Source organism: Cornus florida, unplaced genomic scaffold, assembly GCF_030987335.1.
Source record: "Cornus florida cultivar Cherokee Brave unplaced genomic scaffold, ASM3098733v1 CherokeeBrave_3.0.0_Hap2_Chr05, whole genome shotgun sequence".
Classification (NCBI taxonomy): domain Eukaryota; kingdom Viridiplantae; phylum Streptophyta; class Magnoliopsida; order Cornales; family Cornaceae; genus Cornus; species Cornus florida.
Window position 1 is genome coordinate 113,680,657 of NW_026775575.1, and position 8,950 is coordinate 113,689,606.

The window sequence follows — 8,950 nt, forward strand, 5'->3', positions numbered from 1 at the left end:
ACCCCCCCTAAAATCACCTTTTCTAAGCGACCATGTCGAAAGAAGAAAATGAAACTGATGTGACAAGTCTAGAAAGCCCCTAGATCAGATTATGCAACAAAGTTTCAAAATGAGTCCATAGGAGGCTCATTTCACCAAAGAAGAAGATTTGCCCGGAAACGACCATGCACGCAAACGTAACTTACCTATTAGGACGTGCTACAATGGTTCGTGGCTTAAATATACCACCGATGCAAAATCCGACCCCCCAACGAGCAAAAAGGCAAAAATGAACAAGAAAAGGGAAATTTGAAAACTAAAATTAACAAATGATTTCAAATTACCGTTTGACCCTTGGCCACACTTCAAACATGATTTATAAGACCCTATGAAAGAATAAAAATGGAATTCCCACACTCGATGCAAGCATAGTGAAGCAATGACTCGGCATTTTTTAATATTTTCATAATATTTCATGAAGTTAAAAGTTACATAGGATACAAATTAGATGTCATTGGCCTATGGCCTCATCTCATACATATCAAATACATTGTAAAGAGTGTATTTATGTACACATTACAAAAATAGAATCAAATTTACACATTTTGACATATAAAGCTATAAATGGCATTTCAAGCCAACATTTACAAGAAATGAGAACTTCAAGTTTACAAATCATCCAAGCATGATGTGAATCCCGAATCTTGATCCCGGTACCTGAAAAATGTCCCCATTACGTGGGTGAGTAACATAAAGATACTCATAAGAAATGAGCATGCATCGACCTAACATTTTACAATTCTATCACCTTAAGGTGAAACATGTTAAAGGGACTCATGCCACCTAACGTCTATGTCAAAGTGAAATTCAAGGATCATCCTAAGCTACTCATGCAATTGAAATGAACTACGGCATACAAGTATACATGCTTAAGTACACTAAACCGTATTAAAACATGATACACGACATTCAAGTACACATGCTCACAAGTATACTAAATCATGTTAAACGGGATAAGCAATATCTAGAATACTTACACAAGTATAAGATATATGTATAGAGTACTCGTAAATCAAGTATACAAACACAAGTATACCAAGTTAAACACATACGCACAAGACAAGTATCCATGGCACAAGTATACAAAAATGAAATCCGCACACACAAGACAAACATACTAAGAGTAAATACACTAGATAGAGTTTAGATACACCAACAAGGATACAAGTTCAAGTATACAGTTTCAAGTGTACTAAATGAGATCAAAATACATAGGCAAACACCAATTCTCAAGTTACAAGTAATCCATAATTAACAACTTGAAATTGAATGCGAAATCAAAGTAGAAAGACTAGGACATGTGGTCACTAAACCAAGCAAGTGTTTCAGGGTAATTACGACCCACAAGACACTACCTAGTGCGCACATGCATAAGTTATTACAGGTAATTACGACCCACAAGGTACTACCTAGTGCGCACTAATGATTTAGACGACTCTTGTCTCCGTACTAGAGCCAACCCCTAGCCATCACGTGAAATATGTTCTTACAAGCTTTCCAAAATCAAAAAGTCCAAAACTTATACAAAAATCAATAAGTTAGACCAAACTTATACCAAATCCACTAATGCATAAAACCATCTTTCATGCATAAATAAGGTTGAATCCACACTAACTATGTCCTAGAATTCAAGTCTAGATAGCATATCCAATATGCAATTTATACACCAAAACAAGAATATTTTACAACAATTGAACCACATTACCACACTATGCCACAAGTACTAAATAAGTCCCAATTTAGTAACTAGCTTCCAAGGTAAACAATTGTAATATTCTAACAAGTTATACACCTACACAAGATATATCTAACCAAGCTATGCAAGTCAATGATATTCTATATCATGCTAAGTCCAATTACCATTTCAAGATGTCTCAAGTACTAATTCTATATCAAATTAGTAACATGCTCACAAGGTGATTAAACAGACTATATTTCAAGGGATTATTAACCTATTACTTCCAATATCAATTTAAGTGACCAACACACTTAAAATGAAACTTTGAAACTGGAGAAAAACGACCAGAAGGAAATTCCATGAGTACACGACTCGACGAAAAGTGAAAATGAATCCCGTACGAGGATCCAGGATCAAAATGAGGCAATTTTGCAATAACTTTCATTAATTGCACAATGGCCCCTCCAAAAAGTGAAAACTGCACTAATGGCTCAGAATGAAAATATAAAATATTTTCTTAAAAACCCCTGAAATAAAATATCTTCAAAAGATATTTACGAAAAATACCCGAAGAAAAGAAAATAATTTCAAAGAACTTTGCATCCATGCCCCTATGGACATCGGGAGCAACCAGAGTACTTTCTTGCAAAAGTAAATATACATATTTCGTGGAAACCACTTAGAATGAAGATACGTGAAGTCAAAAACCAACTCTGAATACAAAAAATGAGGTTACGCCAACAAAGTGACAAACGGGGAAAAGACAAAATAGGGAAAATGACAAAATAGGGAAAAGGACGAAAAGTGAATAATGTCGAAAAACGAAAAATGTGGAAATGACTCGGTCCTCAAAGGAAGTTGTCAATCCAAAGGAAAGAGTCTCAGAAACCATTTCCGAGCACTCGAGACAACGCTAAGTGACGAGAAACTGAACTCAGAAAGGAAATTTCGACAAAAAAAATTTATCCGTGAAATTCTGAGGAAAAATAAAAGGAAGGAAATGACCGGGTCATTACATTAATACTTGTAATCGTATCACATAATCATTTTGTAATATTCTGTTTAGGGGTTTTTTCTCGTACCTTCTTTAACGGCTCGATGCCCTATTTATGGCTGTCAATTGGAATCAAATTGGTCCCGCAGGAGATTCGCTTGTGCGAGATCAGAGGAGATCGTTTGTTACCAGATTTGTCGAGGATATGATTTACTCCTTTGACTTTCTCAAATTGTGCCCAGATTATCCTTACCCTGTTGAACCACGTCGTCATTTATTATACTGGATAAGAAATGTCATCATTCTTATCCGATGGAAATCTTTATCTCTGATAACGAAATATGTCGAAGAGGTCTGACAGCTGGTTAAGGTAGGTTAGGTTTATTTTTCCCTATCAGTTGCCCTCCATTCCCAAGTTTACTCGTCTAACTTTGGGAATGTAAATTTTTTTTTTTTTTTTTTTTGGCCCTGGGCACTGTTCCCTCCGGAAAAGTGCCCACGGGTACTGTTCATGTGAACAGTGTGATACCCCCGGATTTCCGGATGCGGGTTGGTCAGGCCCACGCCCGATTACCCGAGGATATCAAATCAATTACCAATAATCGAACACAGAATACAATTAAGAAAATAGGAAAAAAAAAAAAAAAAAAAAACTGCTGAAAAGAAACTAGAATGATAATCCAAAACTGAAACCTTCAAATCAAATTTTATAAATAAAGTATTAATCTGATACATCCAACTTTTCCAATTCCAATACAACTCGGGAATCCATCTGGTAGACCCCTAATCAAAACCAATACTGGAAGGCGAACAACTGAAAAGAAGTCCACTGCTAAACCATGAAGAAACCTCATACGTCGTCGGTAGAATGAGTAGTCGTCTCTGCTCAGCACGAACAAGCTTTAAGACCTGGAACCGTCCGTTACCTGAAAAATAATAGTGGGTCAGGCCCACGAACAAGTTCTATCCTAACTACAATCTAAACAGAGACCCGATACGCAGATACATCTTAGATGTCTCAACCATATCTATATAGTCTGTAATAGATAAATATATATCCACACTACAGGACTCTCACTAAACTATGTTGAAGGTCCCAACCTGAATAGAATGCAACATGCAATACGCACCTGAGTGGGCATGACTACCTAAGCCTAACAGGGTATACCTCAACCAACATAGCTAACTACGCATCCTACTGCATATACGCACCCTAACCGTCGACTATGAGACTCAAGCTCATATCGCGGTACCATAATAATATATATATAATCCGTTCACATTCATCCATAAGAAATCTAGTAAGTCGTTCGGCGTATTCAACCGCACCGACTTATATATATAAGGAGGATTTTATTTAACAACTCGTACCCTTTTTCCAAAATAGGTAGGATTTTAGCAACTGGTGCTAATCCAAACCTAGTATGCCACCGTCCCATACCGGTGCATACAATCCTCTATATCCGTATAAATTACAACAATTACATAATAGTTTAGCAATTTACAGTCCAAAACCATTCCAAATAATTACCGAAGAGTATTTAGTATTTCAGCAATTTAAATCTAAGAGTTAAACCATATAGTTGCAGGAAACAATTAATAATTCAGCAACTACCATCCAGAGCATGAATAGATCAAATCTAATAAATCAATGACTCTATCATGCATTTAAAATAAATTCTATAATCATATTATTGTCCAATAAATCAGTACATTAATTTAAGCAATTTAATTCCTTCCATCTGGTAACAGCGTACTAAGTTGTATACTTGTATTCTGTCTTATCTTTTAGCACAGAGCCATGCACTATGCCCAAGTCCAATTTATTAATTTAAAAGACTTCACTGTGCTTTTAAACTTAATTTAGAATCATTATACAACACCCTAAATTGTCAAATTAACACTAGACAATAAACTTTCTTCCCGCCGTTAACCGCACGCAAAGTTGTTAATTAGCGCACTGTTAATTCTATTCACTTAGAGGTCAACCTTACTCAATTTAAAGATTTAACAACACCCTAAACCAACCTTATAATCCCTCTGTAAAACCCCAGAGTCAACAAAACAGTTTCCATGCTCCAACAGTAACAATACAGTTCATAAAAAAAAATTCTTAAAACGCTATTGAAAAGAGCCTTCTCTAAAAAATTGGAGAAGGCTCTAAACCACCTAGAAAAGGCTCCACATTTTAGAGCCTTCTCTTTCTTCCTTTGAGCCTTTTCATTTGCTTCCTATTCCACTTGCATAATTGCATCTTTTATGCACTGAGAGCTTATAACAATACCTAGGTTACATAATTGCATCTTTTAGTTTACTTCCCACATAGTTCCAGATTTAAGAATCATCCACACAGTTCCAAACAGAGCCTAAAAACCACTCCAGAACCCATCCAAACAACCCTGTACATGAAAACCATCATAGAGCCTGCTCTAAAAAAAAGTGGAGCAGGCTCCAAGCATCCTAGAGCCGGCTCCCTAGCCCTTGGAGCCGGCTCTGCAAAGGGGGGGCTGGCTCCCCACTTCTGGAGCCGTCTCTCTCTTCCCCTCTCTAAGAGCTGCTCATTCCTTTTTCGTTTTGCATCATCTGTTCATCTCCGGCCTCTTCCTACCCTTCTGTTATTCTTTAAGACTAACTTTAACAGTCTAATATTTATACATTGCCATCCCAGTACTTGGTTTACAACAGTAAGTACAACAATAACAATTAAAACCATAACAGTTTCATACTTTAAAACTAACCATGAAAAACAAGGATGCGAGGAAAATTTCAGACATATTGTAAACATATACAGATGATTATATTGGCATATAATAGGCATGCAAAAACTCAATTAATATTTAATTAAAACCCTAGAGACCATCTAAGAGTGCAGAGAACACAGGCCAAGGGGAGAGAGACAGAATAGAACTTGCCTTTACAGTTTTGGATTCAAAACCATGTCGCCGTCTTCTTAAGCTTTCCGACAACGTCCGAGTACTGTCAACTCCACCTTCTACTGCTCAGCCCTCCCTTCTCCTAAGTTCGAACCCTAATCCGCAGCCGAAACCCTCACCTAGGTTACTCTATTTTCCTCAAACCCTCTCTCAGTTTTCACTCTAAAAGCTCTCTGTAAACTAAACCCTTATATACGTGAATAGGGTATGTGTTTATTTTCCAACCCTAAGACGACCTATTGTTGTATTTATATAGGCTTAAAGAAAACCTAATTCCAATTCTGAGAAGAGACGGGAAAAAATAAAATTATACTAAGTCGGCTAACTCGTGAGATTAAACGAAACCCTAAAATTATAATATTCATTTAATAATAATTTTCTAATTTAATTATTAATAATTCCTTATAATTAAATTAACACAAACATACATATATTCCCATAAATACATGAATATAAAATCATGAATATTAACCGTACCCATGTAATCCAACCCATCCAATCGGCTAAAATTAAAAATAAAGCAACTAACCACAATTAAATCAAATAGACTAATTAATTAGATACGGAAAATTCAAATACACTATGAACAATTAAATCAAGTAAAAATAAAACAATTAAACACATAACCAATTTGATACATAAGCACCTAGCCACAAAATCAAATTAAAATTGCACATAAAACAAAATTTAAATTCCAATCTTATCCTTTTGAAAACTAGGGGTATTACAAACACTAACTTTTTCTTTTTCTTTTTCTTTTCTTTTTTTTGGGATGCGAAATCATGGGTATTGTTCCCTTGGGTACTATTTTTGGTACCCTTGGGTAATCTTCCCTTGGGTACTATTTTTGGTACCCTTAGGTACTCTGCCCCTGGGTACTATATTTGGTACCCTTGGGTACTCTACACCTGGGTACTATTTTTGGTACCATTGGGTAATCTTCCCTTGAGTACTATTTTTGGTACCCTTGGATACTCTTCCCTTGGGTACTATTTTTGGTACCCTTGGGTACTCTGCCCCTGGGTACTATTTTTGGTACCCTTGGATAATCTTCCCTTGGTAAGGGAATAAATTGTACGAGCTTCACTCAGGTCGTCATTCCTTTAATAAGGGAATTAAATTTTACGAACTTTACTCAGCTCGTCCCTTTAGTAAGGGATTTTTATTTACTATACCTCATAGTAAGGGGATATTGATTACGGGATTCATTCAGCCGGGTCTTTGTAGTACATGACACTTATTTACTATCCCTTATAGTTCGGGGATATTAATTACGGGATTCATTCAGCCTGGGTCTTTTTAATACAGGACACTCATTATTATCCCTTGTATCCCTTTAGTAAGGGAATTAGATTTTTGTCAAGCATCGGAAATGCTAAGTCCTATTGAGTTAAGTATACTTGATGATTACTCTCTTGCCCCTTTTAATAAGGGAAGTGGATTTGCTCGAGCGTTGTGAGCTCTCCCTTTAATAAGGGAGTAGTTAACCCGTCGTCTCTTTACCGAAGTAAGAAGATGAAGTTGACCCTTCATTCCTTTATGGGGAAGGGGTGCAGTCTGAAGGAGGGTGACCCCTTTAATACAAGAGATAATCGTCTCTTTCTAGTAAATGAAGGAAACTTTAATTATCTCACCCTTCTGTGTAGAAGGAGTAGTCAGCTTCTTGTCCCTTTAATGAGGGAAGAATGTGTTGTTGGCCTCTCGTCCTGGACGACTAGTGTGAAACCCCTCGGATCCGAGACACGGGTTGATCAGGCCCAGGCCCGAACTCGAGGGAATATCAAACAATTAATATTTTAACGAACACGGAATACAAATTGAATAAAAGAAATAAAAATAATAAGCTGAAAGAAACTAAAATAAAAATTCTCAAAACATAATTATTTAAATCAGTTAATCTAAAACTCCATAAGTTTACAACTCGGGAATCCATCCAGTGGACCCCTTATTAAAACCCAATAGAAACTAATAATATCTGAAATAGAGTCTAAAGCTAAACATAGAAAAGGTTCCTGCGTAGTAGGAGGAATGAATATCTGTATCTGTTCTGCACGTCCAAGCTCTAACCCTGGAACTGACGGACACCTGAAAAATAAAGAGTGGGTCAGGCCCACATGCAAGTCCCATTCTACTACGATCCAAGCAGTAATCCGATACGCAGATACATCCTAGATAGCTCAACAATATCTATCTAGTCCACATATATATATATCCACACTAAGGGACATTCACTGGACTACAGTAGGGGCCTCAACCTGAATAGAAGGCAACATGCGAAAACGCACCCAAAGGTGGGCATGAGTACCTAGACCTAACAGGGTACACCTTAACCTACTTTAACCAGCTACGCATCCACTGCATATACGCACCCTAACCAACGAGTCTGAGACTCAAGCTCATAAACATATATATAAAGTCCGTCCAAAACCAGGGTATGTCATTCAAATACTTATTGTAATACCCCTAATTTTTAAAAGGATAGTTTCGGTAGTTTTGTTTATTATTTTATTGGATTTTTATTTGTTTAATTATTAATTATTTGTTTAATTGGTTATTCTGGTTGTTTAATTGATTTCTTGCCTTTGTTTATTTATTTGGTGTGTTTAAATTGATTAATTGATTGGTTGGGTTTATTAAATGGTATTTGAGTTGAATTGTTAATGATATTATGTTTTTGTGCATGCACTATTTTATTTTATTTTTGTAATGATAGTTTTAGGTTATTAACTTAAGTACGTTTATAATGCCGACACTTTAGACGTAGGTTTTGTATATGGGCCGACTAAGGTTTATGTTAGGGCTTTGGCTCTAATTAAACAAAGATTAGGGTTTAGGGTTGCACGTCTATAAATATAGTGATTTCGTTGGTTAAGGGTTTGGAGAAAAACAAGTCTTGGTTCTGTAAAGAGAGAAGTTGAGAGAACAGAGCATCGCAATGGTCTATCAAGGAGAAGAACAGAGAGGACCAAGGGAGGATTTTGGTGGATTAGATCAGAACCAGAGGAGGCTAGAAGGTAGTCAGTGGTTGCCGGAAAGCTTAGAACAACGCCGACAAGGTTTTGTTTATAAAACTGTACAGGCAAGTTCTTATTTTCCTCCTTCCCTCTGGCTTGTGTTCTGTGCACCTAGATAACCTCTAGGGGATTAATTGGCCATTAATTGAACCATGCATGATTTGTATATGTTTACTTGAGGGTTTTTTAACGGTGAAAATTATCTGTAAATCCATTCTATCATGAATGTGTTCTATTCTTTGTTTTGGCATAACGTCCCGCTGTTCTAATTTTTATTTTGAATCTTACTGAA